General features: G+C 38.8%; 1 protein-coding gene across 2 annotated transcripts in view; it reads right to left on the bottom strand.

Moving 5' to 3' along the window:
- Window positions 1–16,816, bottom strand: part of bach2 (BTB domain and CNC homolog 2) — a 169,529-nt gene that overhangs the window by 131,805 nt on the left and 20,908 nt on the right. The window lies entirely within an intron of this gene.

Below are 16,816 nucleotides of genomic sequence, written 5' to 3'. Positions count from 1 at the left end.
AAGAATTAATTCCATACCTCACTTTGTCAGATGTCTTAGACCTTGTCATAGTGCCAAAACCTCTTCAAATGTAACAAGTAAGCCCTGGTGCCATAATGGCCCCTCACACATCTACACTCTACAGTGAGACATCCAAATAATCAGTGGTCCAACATAATCCTTCATGCATATGAAATGCTATGTGAATATCTGGCACTAATAGAAGCCACTACTCACTGTACAGCCGAGCTAAAAGCCTCAGATTGATTCTAGAAAACTAACTGATACCTGCAAATGTTTAAGACCTGGAATACCACTTAATAATTCAAATTGTTATTCCTACTATTGTATTTACCAACCATATAGTTAGAATACACAATTATAAACTCGTACTTTAAGCAAAAGCATCTCGAGTGAAAACATGTATCTGCAAGTGGATTGTGCACAGAAGACAAACAGGACCTTTTCAGCATTCAGAGACACATATCTGTGTACTGAGTATTCTATGAACTGCCTATTGAGTATGCATCAGTTGCCATGGAATCCAGTATGTTAATGTACAAACCCAACACTTACAGAAATATTGAACACTGATGTGAGTGGGCGGCTGTGATCATCCATTCCTGCTATACCAATTAGAACTTCACTACCCAATTTCTTGCTATGCCTTAAAAAAAAAACAAATACTTTAAATAAATGTACACAGGTTTAACAATTTACTGAGAACATTTTAATTATAGCTAAGGTTTTATATTTAATTAAAAATAGAAAAAAAGAAAGCCTGACAGGAATAGCACAAAAACAAAACACTGCAAATAACATGCCCTCATACTGTGTGCTTTACACTACACATTCAAAACCTTTTACAAATTCCATGGCCTGCATTCAAAAATATAACACTTACTATCCTATGCTATAATAAAACCGCAGCAGTTCTATGGCCCTTGCTTTTTCCAGTGAACAATATGGCCCGGAGTGTAGTTAAACTGAACCCAAAATTGCTAATTCACAAACTGCAAAGCGGACAGGGCCTCTAGGCTGAGAAGGATTTTTCAAATTGATAATGAATATTGCACAATGTTGTGTTAAAATAGAACCCCCTCATGTTAGTTACTTTGGGCCTGAAAAGGCATTTAAACATAGAGTATGCATTTCTTGTATTTTTGGATACCGTAAGTGTTTAACATATTGGCGCAGGTTATGAAACAAACATATATATCATATGCATGATATATTTTATAAAATAAGTATAAAACTATATTTATATTGTATTCAAATGTCTCTAGTATCGTTTGGTGTAACTGCTTAGCTCTATAGTGCGCATCTGAGTAACCATTTTTTTTTAGTAAACATGCTTTTGTCTCACTGTGATTTTGTCTCATACCTGCATGTGTTGTCATGGGTGTCTCTCTGGGATGATATCACTCACTTGTTAATTGCATGCTAAACACTGCTTTTAAGGGATTGGCTTCTTGCACAGTAGCATTTTGACAAAGGCTGGGGATTCATTGATCCAACGAAACATTTGGTTTGTTCTGAAATAAATCACCTTCTGAATTCGTTAAAGGACATTTAAACCTACATTTCCCTACAATGTATATCCGTTGGGCACGTCTCCCCCACCCAAATGGCATAATTTGTACTGAATATATCTCCTCCGCTTGCCAGCACCATCACATGTTCCTAAAGAAAATAGCAGCTTTCACCCGGTGGGCATTTTCCTTCTGATACATAATCAGATACATTTAAATCTGCAAACAGCATAAATGCACAAAGACCCTTATTCAGCATACATTTCACCAAGAATACAGGCTCACACAGGCAGAGCTGTCTTTGACAAAAGTTCTGCTTTGTTTGAGCTGAGCTCAGGAGAGGAGGTTAGGAGAAAAAAATTGAAGCAGACAGCTAGAGCTGAGTTTCTATGGGAACCAGCAATGCCATCTCTTCACTGGCTCCTAGACCGGAGGGCATGTTTAGTAATCTGAGCTTACAACAACTGAGGATGCCCACAAGCCAGAAGTCAAAGCAAATTCCTGAGGGAGGGGGCTGAGTGGGTTTCAGGAGGAGACGAAATCTAAGTGATTAATGGGATGTTGCAGCCTTACTATTAACCTCTGGAAACCAGTGTGGCAGGTATTGAAAGATTTCAAAGAGGCTGTTCACTGATTACATTTTTGTGTGTGGGGTTTACATGTCCTTTAAAGTCCTGTAAGCAGAGATTTTTACAGTGGTGTTCGAAGTCGAAGTTCGAAGTGGTGTTCGAAGTTCGGTGCTTCGAAGTCACCAGTCGTCGTCTGGTGTTTGAAATATAGCCCCTGACGACTGGTGACTTCGAAGCACCAGGGAGTGAAACCTACCACTTTTTGTACAGATCTATGTTATCTTTGTATGCGCACCCAACATCAGTGGTAAGGACCCGCAGTTATATAACTTTATTTTATTGAGCCGTAGCAGCACCGTTCATAGGTGTAATGTGACCTTACGCAGCCTTGACCATAAGCGCTACGGCAGCGCTACTAAATACTTTCAGTACGTTCAGTTCAACTTCTCCTACACGGGACCAAAGAAACTGTGACTAGCTCACCGTGACTGACTGAACCAGCGCGACTGTTGTACTACGTCTAAGCACCTCCGGTTCGCTCAGCTCGACCGGTAAGTTTATTCTGTCCCTAACAGAGTCCTGACTCTACTACAGCTTGGGGGTACCTGCAAACCGACATTGGACGAGCTAGATTGATTTACAGAGTGAGCGAGTTGCAGTTCAACATCAGTGTACGCAGGATTACCGGTTGGGCTCCAGACTCTCCTCTATGCTTTGTATTTATCTTCTTATACACTTTCTTGGTCTCTACTTGATTCCCTTTCACCATTTATTTGGATTTATATGTTTATTTATGGTTTATTGTGTAATCACTTTTTCCCCCACACCATGACGTCACTATTTTCAAGCCACTTTCTGGTTTATCTGTGTGTATTCACTGTATTCACATTGTCTTTGACAAAGGCTGCAATGGCAGCCGAAACGTTAGACACGAGTTTTTGAATAAATTTCTTTCTACAAGACCTGTGAGTGCGGTACCCGGCTATTTTTTGTTCTATATATATATATATATATATATACACACACACACATACATACATAAGAAAGCCATGAATATCCTGTAAATTATATCCTTTAAAACTATGTTTGGTGATGTCATCAGTTATAATCACTGATTAGTTACATAGTTTCTATCACATGACATTGAAACGTTTGTATTTTAATAATGTACTCTTATATGTTCATGGAAGTATACCTATCTATACATATACATATATATATATATATATACACAAAGATACAATGCAGTATACTAATACATTTACTAACTGCAGATCTTGAGATCAATGCCTTGGATAGTACTCTTGTTCAAGAAATCACCCAAACCAGTTTTCAGTGAATTACCCACAGCAAAATGACTCCTTTTAAGTGATATGTTCATTGCCAGCATGGTAATGTGCGACCCAATAGGTAATGTATATGGTTGGGGGGGGGGGGGCATATATAACAGGTAGAATTTTACATTTGCACCTGCCTCTGGGGTGTGCTTGTGCATGACCCCTAGTAGTCTATACAAATGCTATTATCTACTTTTAGCTTCCGGAAGGAAAGAACGAATCAGGGAAAACAACTAATTTTCTAACTGTGAAACTCAGCTGATCTAGTGGGTTAAATGGAAAATTCAGCAGGGTGGACAATTTCCCGTACAGCTTTGTTGGTTTTGACAACTGCAGTTTGCTCGCATTCAGCTGAAAACAACACCTGCAGCTGACAGACGCTGAGGCGATATTTACATAGCTCCTTCCAATATGGGGCTCCTTCTCTTATTAAATATGCTTCATTACACGCTCAGATGCTTGAATAATCTGTGATATTGCCACAGAGTTTTGTTTTTTTTTAGGATGATGCTTATAAAAATACAGAAGATGGAAATTCATTTCATAGCCATTTACATATCTATTTTAAAAGGTGTCATTGTCATATAAACGTGAACTATCTACTGAATGGTAGTGTGTTGGGGTATCCTTAATGGAGAAGGATCTAGGGGTTTTTGTTGATAAGTTGTCTAATTCCAGGCAGTGTCATTCTGTGGCTACTAAAGCAAATAAAGTGCTGTCTTGTATAAAAAAGGGCATTGACTCAAGGGATGAAAACATAATTTTGCCCCTTTATAGGTCCCTGGTAAGGCCTCACCTTGAGAATACGGTGCAGTTTTGGGCTCCAGTCCTTAAGAGGGATATTAATGAGCTGGAGAGAGTGCAGAGACGTGCAACTAAACTGGTTAAGGGGATGGAAGATTTAAACTATGAGGTGAGACTGTCGAGGTTGAGGTTGTTTTCTCTGGAAAAGAGGCGCTTGCGAGGGGACATGATTACTCTGTACAAGTACATTAGAGGGGATTATAGGCAGATGGGGGATGTTCTTTTTTCCCATAAAAAAAATCAACGCACCAGAGGTCACCCCTTTAGATTAGAGGAACGGAGCTTCCATTTGAAGCAGTGTAGTTGGTTTTTCACAGTGAGGGCAGTGAGGTTGTGGAATGCCCTTCCTAGTGATGTGGTAATGGCAGATTCTGTTAATGCCTTTAAGAGGGGCCTAGATGAGTTCTTGAGCAATCAGAATATCCAAGGCTATTGTGATACTGATATCTACAGTTAGTACTAGTGGTTGTGTTTATAGTTTGTGTATGTGGGTGTATAGGTTGGTGGGTGTGGGTTAGGTGTGCTGGGTTTACTTGGATGGGTTGAACTTGATGGACACTGGTCTTTTTTCAACCCTATGTAACTATGTAATTGATATTTCACTATCCTCATAGAAAAAAAAATGATGAAGATTAATAGTCATGACTTGTAATAAGGTTATTTTTTGTTTCACTTAATATTAGCAGACACCACAAAAATGTATACTGTAAATGTAAGAATATCCTCAAAGTATCAGTCTCTTGCCATTACTCTACAAGCTTCACTAAAGCTTCAAAGCCCTCCACGGTCTTTTTCCTCAATGCTTTTAAAGAGAGGTTTTTGACAAATTATTTTGCAGTGGTCACATGAACTTTGATTGGCACTTTTAACCTCCACCCCAGCATAAATCACACCTCCTGAGTAGCACCCTGTTGCTGGACTCCATTATTAAATGTATCCATATATGTTTCTATTGCCCATCTTACATCACATGGAGCCATGTCTAGCATATCTGAATGTACCTTCAAATTTGTTTGACTATCAGCTTCGGAGGAGAACTGTGGCCATAATATGACGTTTATAGTTCTTTTATGCCTGCAGTTGGTGTATACAGTAGCCATAGACTCCCTTAAGGTCGAAGACAAGTTACACTTTTTATCTATTCTCAGCTCTGCCCTCCTAATGCATATATATCATTTTCAACCCCAACCTTTTCTGAAAGTTCTAAAGCAGTGCTGTCCAACTGGCGGCCCGCTTTAAATGGTATCAGTACTGTGATTAACTGCCCCCCTGCATGGTTCCACCTCAGATACAGGCTGTAAACCCTCTGTATTGTTTAAAAATGTAATCCCCTGTGTTGTTCACACCTTTTAATCTCTGCATTGTTCACCCCCTGCAGTGTTCACACCTCAGGCTCAGACTGTAATCACCCCCATTGTTCACCTGTTCACACCTCAGACTCCCTGCACACTACAAAAAGAACATATACTGAGGTGGTACTGCAATTAAAAAGTTTTTTAATATAGTTATTGTGCAGACTGTAGGAGCAGTGCCAGCATTGTGTCACTGTATGCTGCCTGTGTATGCCATACAGCATAGGGCAAGCAGAGTATGGCACACACAGGCAGGGTAGGGCAGGCACAGTATGGTACACACAGGCAGGGTAGGGCAGGCAAAGTATGGCACACACAGGCAGGGTGGGGCAGGCAGAGTATGGCACACACAGGCAGCATAGGGCAGGCAGAGTATGGCACACACAGGCAGGGTAGGGCAGGCAGAGTATGGCAGGTTTTTGCTGTACTACAACCATTAATATGGGTATGGTCATGTGATAACACGGGTTTGGTTTCAAGTGGGTGCGGTTTCAAAAAGGGGAGTGGTCAAAACTGGCTTCCATTATCGGCCCTCCACCACGTAGGTCGGAAAACATTCTCTAGTACAATCCTCTTACCTGTCTGTTTTTTTCCCCAATTCTGAAGAAAATCACAACACTTTAAAATTAGACTAAACCAACCATGGGTAAAGAAATGCCTTACAAAGGAAGCTAATTCTTCCCATATGCTAGATAAAATATATGTATAGTGACAAAATCTCATGACAGTGTCAAGCATATATGAATGTATCTTCACAATTTTAAGGCTATCAGCTTTGGATTCCTCTAGTACCTCTGTGTCCATAATATGATATGTATTTTCATTATATATAAGTGAATAAGTACATATTTGTTGAGCTTAATTCTATAGTAGTTAATTGTTCCAGGGCCAAAATATTAATCCTTTCCCAAAAAATCCTTTCCCAAAATGAATGCACAGACTGAGTGCTGGACTTAGCCTCAGATTCCAGGTCTGCTCATTCAAAAATCCATCATATATTTACATCCATCATGTAAATATTATTTCTGAACGGCGCAACAACTAGTGATCTTTATAGATTGCTACAGATTACCATCTAATACTTGAATAAGAGCCGACAGTGAATCAGAGCTTGATCAGCAACTCTGCTGGCAACACGCTTATCAGATCAGGCTCTGAATGTCAGCATGATTTACACAAATAGAAGATGCAGTTTGACATACAGTTCCAGATTTAATATACTATCACACTGATTCGAAAATAATTATTATCCCTAATTGAGCTCTCATGAAACCAATGTGTGTGGGGTTACAAGGTGGGAGGGTGTCATTGTGAAATTGTAATAACAATAAGTAGGCAAAAAAAGACTGTAGGTTGAAATCAAGCCTATCATGACTGTGATAAAGGCTAATTTAATACACACTTCCTAGATATTTTCAGTATATATTTCTCAGATTAAAAAATGTTTGAACTTTCCACTGTAATCTTTACAGTACTGAAAACACAGTTGTGCTGCCTTAGCTGAACATTTGATTTAACCTTTTATCAGTTAAAGAAATATACGCAGGGAAATGGTGAATAAGAAAATGTAGATATTAAGGACTGTGGCTGGGGGTAACTTTTTCCAAGTTGTAAGTTACTCAATAATCAGGGGTCTTTAAGGTAAGTTTTATCAGGTCTATGTTCAGAGACAGATTTCTTTAAAGCCAAAATGCATAAGCAGTACTATATCTAACATGTTTCTTTTCTTTATGGTGTTCTCTGTGATCATGTGTCTGACTGTTGATGTTACCACCACTCTTCTCATCAGAGTAACATCAGTATTTTCTACCCTAAAGCCCTTGCTGGGTCTGACACCTTTATTATACTATAGATTCTCTGATTCCTCAACATGCAAATGTAAATTATTCACTTGACCTGCAGGTCTCTTTCCCTTAATGTTTCAATATTTTAGACCACTAAAAAGTAAAAAGTCAGCATTTCTTCTATTTAACCTTACTTTTTATTTCTTAGAGACGAGCCCAGTTAAACATGTATTAACATGACCAGCAATGCTTCTTATTCCCCATTCAATTACCTTATTTTAACTAACCCATGGTTGCATATAAACCAAGCATAATGCCAAACAGAGCCTTCTGTAAGCTGCCAGTCCATTATAGGTCTTATTGGCACCCCAGGAAGCATTTTCATGCTTCTATTGCTCCCCAAAAGGTTGGGGATCCCTGTTTTAGAGCTTCAGAAATGACTGGATCCCAAATTTTTACCACTTCTAATGCTCTATAATACAAAGAGCCAATACATTCAGATGTTTGTATGTTCTACTGTTTGTAATCTGGTTTCTACAAAAACATACAAACAGGTAATCTGTTGATAAAACATGATAAATTTTCCATTGTGTTAGGATCCTTAGATTGTAAACTACACTTTAGTAGGGACTAATATGAATGATGTATAATCATTGTGCTGCAGAATATGTCAGAGGCATAAAATAAAGAATATTTAAAAAAAAAAAAATCAGTACCTCTGGTAAATAATAAAAAGCCCAGATAAAACGGACTTTGCACAATATCCAACCTCTCTCAATCAATTTGCTACTTACAACAATCCCCCATGAAGCCCTTCACCAGACTGCAACAACATGCCACTGATAAAAAGCCACATAGCATTCAGTAAGCCTGAGCAAAAAAATCATAATTAAAAATAATTTATACATTGTAAATTAAAATTCCTTTAGATTGAAGGTGTTTACAACATACTGTTAAGCTATTGTAAAGCTAGTTTCCTCTTTTAAAGGAGAAGGAAAGGTAAAACTTTGGCATCCCTTAGTGATTGTATTTACTTACCTGCTACACCAGGTCAATGCTTTTCTTAGCAGAAAACTGCAAGTGAAAAAGCAGACTTTTTACTTTACAGTACATGCGCACCACCGCAAAAAAAAAAAGAAGCAGGAAGAAGATTGCTCCATGGTGCTCATGGAAAAGAACCTTGGGCCGGGGCAGTTTTTTGCTAACAGGTGCACCCAGGGTATCAGGTAAGTAAATACCCTGGGGGGTGTCTAACTATTGGTAACTCCCAGTAATTTTTAACCTTTCCTTCTCCTTTAAACCACCATTCTAGTTACACTAGTGGAAAGTGTACATAAAGACCATGAGCAAGCAGCATTACTTCACATCTGCAGCTTCTGGCTTCTAAAAAACAGAGACCGCAAAACAGATTTTCTCCACCAAAACAAGTAAAGATTATTAAAGGTATTGTTTCAGTCAACATCCAGATCAATAGTTTTAAAGGTAAACATACAACTTGGCCTGGCATTCAAACTATAAATCATTGTGAGCAATAGTGCACCAAGGCTTTCTGTCAGCAAACTGAATTCACTTCTTACCTCTCATCATGCCAGAACCCACTGAAGGTTTTGGATCAGCCAAAGTACCTGAGGACATCATTAGAAACCCAACATGTGCTTTTTATGTATTTGCTTTCTATAAAAGGTTTATAACACTACTTTAAAATGTCTTCGTTATTTTTTAGCATGCTTGTGTAATAAAAATAAAAGCCATTAAAATGCTGTGAAGGAATGTACTTTTTCACTTACTGGAAATATTGATGTTTATATTAGTTTGTGGTTGGTTGTGCTTGAATGAAAATCTCCCATTAAGTTAGAAAACAAATCTGCAGCAGCTTTTAAAGCAGGATGTGGGCCAAATATGTGAGTTGTGACCCTTTGTTTATTTATTCAGATTTGTTTTTGAGCTGCCAAAGCCTATGAATGAAACGCTATTCAGTCCTGCCAGACATTAGGTGCTCACCTCTACTGCCTACTGACAAGCCACAAAAATGTGCATTCCATGCGAAATCCCTGCAATCATGGAATGGTGGATCCCTGCAATCATGGAATGGTGGAGCAATGAACCAGAAATCTTTGCGAACCACTGGCATTGTTTTTACGCTGTCAATGAGCACAGTTAATTACATTCAACACGTTTTGTGGATAAACCCTTGTTTTATCACCCTATCTCCTCAGTGGCTCAGTGCATTGGGGTTATCCTGGATTCTGCACTGTCCTTCACTCCTTTTATCAGGTCACTCATTAATTCATGTTGCTTTCTTTGAAGGAATATTTTCAAAATACAATCATTTATCATCCAAGATGCCATTAGAATTTACATTCACTCTCAGATTACTATAACATTCTATTGATTTGCCTTCCCCTCCAAAAACTGTCACCTCCTCAGTCCATAATAAATACTGTTGCTAAGCTTATACACCTCAGTAACCACTCCTTTTCTTCCATGCCACTTTGCCAGTCTGCGCTGGATTTAGCTGCCTTTCAGCATTAATTTCACACTAATGACCCCTCACATTCAAAGCAGGTTATAACTCTGCCCCACTCTACATCTCTAAACTTCTCTCTAAATACCCACCAACTCGCTTGTTATGCTCCTCTAATGACTAGCATCTCAACACCATTTTCATAACCTGCTCACACATGCAAATTACAGACTTTGCAAGCTGCACCTGTTCTCTCGGATAAAGTCAGACAGGATGTGGGAAAGAATTCCAAACTCTTTGCCTTCAAAAGATCAACTTTGCCTTTTTTTACTGAGAGTAGCCAACACTTTAAAGCATGGCTTTGAAGAGCTCATCACAGCAAAAAAATGAAGGCAACAGAGTGCAAATCCTAACCACAGATACTCAACTGCTTGTCTCCCTTGCTTCAGTCCTACGAGTCTTCTTCCTGTATTTATTCTTCTTTTAATTATAATGGAGGTATAGTGCACAGTTAAAATAGCAGTTGACTTGTAGGTCAGCTGTATTAGTCCTTTTAATAAATCCGGCCGCACAAGGACAATTGAATCTAATAGAGCACACCAGTACTTCTTTTTTGGAAAAATTATCTCAGTGAATTAACTTCAGTTGGATTAGAAAAACTATACAGTAGAAGTCTATGGGAATATTGTGTAAGTTAAGAAGATTAGAATAGAGCTGAATGTAACTCAGGATCCAGGTCAAAAAGAAGAGGGACAAAGGTAGGCAATTCTGGGAGGCTGTTTAGAGTAATTTTAACAATAGAAAAAAAAAAGGTTTACTTATTCTTTAACTACTGCCATTATCAGACAGTAAGTTTTTCTGTGCCTTGTGGCCCCTGCAGCTCCCTAGCCTGTATGTCTAAATGCTGCACAACTTATGTTGTGTATGTGTTGATATGTGTGTGCTAATATATGTGTAAGCTCAGGGAGTCATTTGATTTACAATGGAAATTATCTGAAACAACTCCCTGCTTTATTTTCCTTAGAAACACAATTTAAAATACTATATGTTTAAATTCGTGTCAGCTCAACTAATTTGCCTATCAAGTTAAATGTACAGAAATATTAAAACATGAGGAACAGCATAAAAATAGACTTGAAAATGTCATGTCAAAATGCAAAGTTATGCATTTTGGTAGAAATAATATAAACGCGAACTATCTACTGAATGGTAGTGTGTTGGGGGGTATCCTTAATGGAGAAGGATCTAGGGGTTTTTGTTGATAACAAGTTGTCTAATTCCAGGCAGTGTCATTCTGTGGCTACTAAAGCAAATAAAGTGCTGTCTTGTATAAAAAAGGGCATTGACTCAAGGGATGAGAACATAATTTTGCCCCTTTATAGGTCCCTGGTAAGGCCTCACCTTGAGTATGCAGTGCAGTTTTGGGCTCCAGTCCTTAAGAAGGATATTAATGAGCTGGAGAGAGTGCAGAGACGTGCAACTAAACTGGTAAAGGGGATGGAAGATTTAAACTATGAGGTGAGACTGTCGAGGTTGAGGTTGTTTTCTCTGGAAAAGAGGCGCTTGCGAGGGGACATGATTACTCTGTACAAGTACATTAGAGGGGATTATAGGCAGATGGGGGATGTTCTTTTTTCCCATAAAAACAATCAACGCACCAGAGGTCACCCCTTTAGATTAGAGGAACGGAGCTTCCATTTGAAGCAGCGTAGGTGGTTTTTCACGGTGAGGGCAGTGAGGTTGTGGAATGCCCTTCCTAGAGATGTGGTAATGGCAGATTCTGTTAATGCCTTTAAGAGGGGCCTAGATGAGTTCTTGAACAATCAGAATATCCAAGGCTATTGTGATACTAATATCTACAGTTAGTACTAGTGGTTGTATTTATAGTTTATGTATGTGAGTGTATAGATTGGTAGGTGTGGGTTAGGTATGCTGGGTTTACTTGGATGGGTTGAACTTGATGGACACTGGTCTTTTTTCAACCCTATGTAACTATGTAACTATGAAGACTATGAAAAATGTTGCAAGCCATAAAAGTTATGTACCATTTAAAAGCTCAATGAAGAGAGCAGTAAACCTCCAGAATGGGCTCCAGCCATAGGAAAGTGATTGCTTATAGTGGCCATATACAGGCAGATTTAAGCCCTTCAGACCGATTCAGCAGCTTATCTGCTCATGTATGTGGCCCTACGACCAGCCTACCTGACTGATATCTGTCATAAAATTGGGCAGATGTCAATTGGGCAGCTTTGATTTTTAAGGACGAATCATTGATGTGGTTTTCACTCAATGGTCTGTATCCCCATCGATGTGATGGTAGGTGTATCATTGAAAGATCTGCTCATTTGGCGAGGTTATAATGTATAGTCATCTTAAGATGGAAATTCATAGCATATTCATCACTAACCATCCTATCTGCAGAAACTTGTTGGTGTGCTACGCAGCTCCTAGTAAACTGCAAGTCCTATAATATTAATAGGGACACTAGGTACTTTAGGATTTCAACCTTGTGTTTCAAACAATACTACAGATAATACAAACACATTGGGCCCGATTCACTAAAGTCCGAAATAAGGAGTGCTATTTATAGCATGCGTTAAAAATCTTATCACTTCTTATTTTTCGCTCGATTCACTAAAAGGACACTTGTCATAATTAAGAAGCGATGTTCTTGGCGTTATTTATCTTACGATGACATATTTTAATGAAAAAAACTATGGGATAAGCGTTATAGGGGCCGGTTCACTAAAGGTCAATAACGCTTATCGCATAGTTTTTTTCATTAAAATATGTCATCGTAAGATAAATAACGCCAAGAACATTGCTTCTTAATTATGACAAGTGTCCTTTTAGTGAATCGAGCGAAAAATAAGAAGTGATAAGATTTTTAACGCATGCTATAAATAGCACTCCTTATTTCGGACTTTAGTGAATCGGGCCCATTATCTCCAAATACTAAATGTAACTTTTGCTAAATTGCCATTCAGTGTTTAATAAAATCATTTAAGTTCAATTGTAATACAGGTTACACTTTAAAATGTTAAAAAGAAAGTAAAATAACTGCTGTTCCTAACTGGGATAAAAGCTTCTTAGCCATAGTAGTGCATATAAACTAAAATCACAATACTGAAAGGCAAACTGTCAAGGAGAAATATTGGTTTAATTCTACAATCTTTTAACAGCATGAAATATAGCACAATGAAGATCTTGCTGTTACTCTGTAAAGTTCCCTTATGCAGAGATCACAAAGGTATATAATTTCTAACACAATATCCATTCTACAAATCAGTAAATGTTAAATTAGTATTGTTATGAAATGTTATTATTTGTTGAAACATCAGTATAACAGAGTGAATAAAGTAAAGTGAATGGGAATTGAGAAAGAACCTACTACACCTTCACAAAGCAGAAGCAATATTTATTACTTCCCACTAGGAGTATCAGCTCTGTGTAGCAACAGCAGCAACAGCGGCATCTTCAGCTTCAGTGCAGCTACACAGAGTGGTGATCAGGACAAAAAAAAAGCAAAAAACCTCAACTTTTGGACTAATCTCCACATTGTGTAGCTGCACTAAAGCTGGCCATACACGTGGCGATCTGACGATGTTTCGTGCGACCATCGGTCATGTGCCACACACCATTCAGGGCTGAATCGGCAGGTAAGGAGGTAGAAACAATAGGATTTCTACCTCCTTCTGCCGATTCAGCGCTGAAGGGAGATTTTGATCAGGCGCCTTCTATGGCGCCCAATCAAAATTTTCCAACTGGTCCGATCGGCGAGTCGGCCGATATCAGCAGCTTCCTGCGATATCGGTCGACTCGCCGACATACCATACACGCACCGAATATCGTACGAAACGAGGTTTCGTACGATATTATCGGAGTGTGTATGGCCACCTCTAGACTGATACTCAGACTGATGCTGTGTCAGTGCAGCTATATAGAGCTGGGGATGAGAGCAGATGCAATTTTCTCCACCTATCTACAAAACTCGGAGAGAAGGCGGAGCTACTCATCTAATCTGATGTGTTGCACAAACACTATTTATATAAAATACATAATAATATAAGTCTATAAGTTCCATAATGATGCCAATATGTGGAGCTGCTAACTGGGCCCTTTGGTTCAGCAGTTCTTGCCCAGTGATCCATTGATCAGGAGGTGGCATCGTCAATCAGATCCTGCTCTGTGGCCCTGGGATTTAAAAAAAAAAAATTTCCTGAGGTGAGTAAGCGCATTGGGTCCATTTCAAATCACTGGCAGGGCCCAATATTTAGTGAGGAGGAGACCTATAACACTGTGCTGGGTAGAAGAGATGCTGCGTCTTCACTGTAGCGTGTCAGCACAATCCTAACCTGAAAGATGCTGATTCCAGAAGTATCAAAGGTAGGTTCATGCCATTTTTTGTGATCTTAAAGGACATGTAAACCCCACACACAAAAATTTAATCAGTGAACAGCCTCTTTGAAATCTTTCAATACCTGCCACACTGGGTGTCCAGAGGTTAATAGTAAGGCTGCAACATTCCCTTAATCACTTAGATTTGCTTCTCCTCCTGTAACCCACTCAGCCCCCTCCCTCAGGAATTTGCTTTGGCTGTTGGCTTGTGGGCATGCTCAGTTGTTCTAAGCTCAGATTACTAAACATGCCCCCCAGTCTAGAACCAGTGAAGAGATGGCATTGCTGGTTCCCATAGAAACTCAGCTCTAGCGGTCTGCTTCAATTTTTTTCTCCCAACCAACACCCCTGAGCTCAGCTCAAACACAGCAGAACTTTTATCAGAGACAGTTCTGCCTATGTGAGCCTGTATTCTTGATGAAATGTATGCTGAATAAGGGTCTGTGTGTGTGTATGCTGTTCGCAGATTTAAACTTATGGAAGTCTGACATTTACTGTAAATGACTAAATAAACTTATTGAAACTTTAGCTATTATATATTAAACTCTGAAGCAAAAAAATCCTTTAGTTTAAAGCTGATTGTGTTTTAACACTCTGCCATGGTCCCTGTGGATACCATGTATTGCCGGTAAGCATGACATACAATAGGCATATAAAAGGATAGTGGGAGCTGTAGTTTTAGAACAGCTAGAGGGATGTAAGTCAGCCATGCCTAATGTAAAGGCATACTTTCAGCCATATCACTGTGTTATTGTCAGGTGAACAGCAAAAGCCAGACACAACCTACAAGCTGTCTGCTTGAGCAAGTGCCTGCATTCTTACCATTCTAGGAGCAATAACAGCAGAAAGGGAGGTAGGGGTCTGGATTAAATCATTGAGGGGACTGAAGGGGGAAAATGTGAATACTTTACAGAACATGTGTAACATATTTAAACTCTTTTGAGCCCTTTGTGTTGAAGATATATGATGTTTTTCCACTACTTTAATGCTGGATAGAGATGTTAGTGGAGAAATTGCTAGTTTGTGGAATCATTTCACACACAATTGCATATTATATATTGTATTAAATGATTTCCACAAGCCTAGTCAGTTGCAATTAAATTGTCTTAATCAGTTATTGCTATTGTTTTGTGGCCTATATTAGGCAAACACTGTTGATAGACTTTTGACACATACAAGAAATGTGTTAAGGGATGGGTAATGTAATGTGTTACAACCCCCAAATATGGTATAAGTGGACATCATGAAAAAAATATAAAAAAAGTTAAAGGGAAACTATAGCCCTGAGCACTGCAGGCATCTATCAAAATACACGTTTCATACAAATAAAGCCTTTTTATGAAAAATACTGTTCTAGTACAATGTGCCACTGGATAATCCCAAAATGAAAAACTAAACTGCCCCCCTGGCTGAATGGAGGAAAAGAGAGAGCTGTGTCTTTTTCTCACAAAAGGAGTCTGAATTACTTCCTGTCATGTGATCGCTGTACAGTTTTCTTTTAATTCCCTACTTCAGTATGATGAGGTACAGAGTGAGAGCAGTCTGTGAAATTATTCAGATTTTACCCTGGCCATTTCTAGGGACAGAAAACCAAAACAAGGCAATATCCCTGAAAATTAAGGACAGCTTGCAGCTAAGGTATGAACTGTGACCGGGAGATTATTTGCCTATACAAATAAAGTTACTTGCCTATGATTACCCCTACCTGCCTTTCAGACGCTGCATTCTCTGTGATGTGCTGTGTGTTTATTTGACCAATATATAAAAGAATACAAAATATAGGAGAGTGAAGCTTTTCTACAGTAGGCAGCCCATCGGTAGCCTCTCTAGGCAAAGTAATACTCCCTAAATGCAAATGATAGTTCTTTGCAAATAAGAACTAATGTTCTCAAGCTGAACCAATTATAGTAAGGAAAAAAAACAAAAGGAAAATTAACCTTTGTGTATCTTAATATCTTTAATTTGCCAAATAACTGCACTCTTCAAGAAGCTATCTAATTTCAGGGTGAGTGAACTTGTAGCTGGAGGCATGTGATCATGAGTATGCTCCTCGGGAGATCACAGCCTTGTCTGCTACCTTAATTTGAAACACAGTGAGAGAAGATCTAGTGTGTCTATGGAACTAGCATGGGGAGTGGCACTACAATTCTTTCTAAATATGTAATTTCTCTAGCATTTCTGGCGTCTTTTCATAAATTCACAGTAACTTGAATGCACTTACAGGTAGAAGTATAGTTGGTGCACTATATATAAATGTTCCCCATGAAGCACAATGTCCCAGCTTCCAAAATGCTGAGTTTTTATTCCCTGCGCTTTTATTCCAGCAGTATACAACTTCCTGCAGATTAGATAATTTTGTGTTTTCAGACTGACTTGTTTCCCTTAGTATAACAAAAACACACACATACACACAAGATGGTTTGTATGGTGTAATACTATCTTTGCCTCTGTTTTTGTATTAACCAAGCTTTTATTTTGAACTTGGATAAGTGGAACCTAATGCACCTTAACTGGCACATGCATGACTGCCATACATACAGTGCCATACACAGCACTAATGTGAAGTGTAACTGGTCTGGGCCCTTCTCCTCAAAAAT

Source organism: Xenopus tropicalis, chromosome 5 (genome assembly GCF_000004195.4).
Source record: "Xenopus tropicalis strain Nigerian chromosome 5, UCB_Xtro_10.0, whole genome shotgun sequence".
NCBI lineage: Eukaryota > Metazoa > Chordata > Amphibia > Anura > Pipidae > Xenopus > Xenopus tropicalis.
Note: the sequence above shows the minus strand (reverse complement) of the source record. Positions and strands in the feature narration are given on the sequence as shown.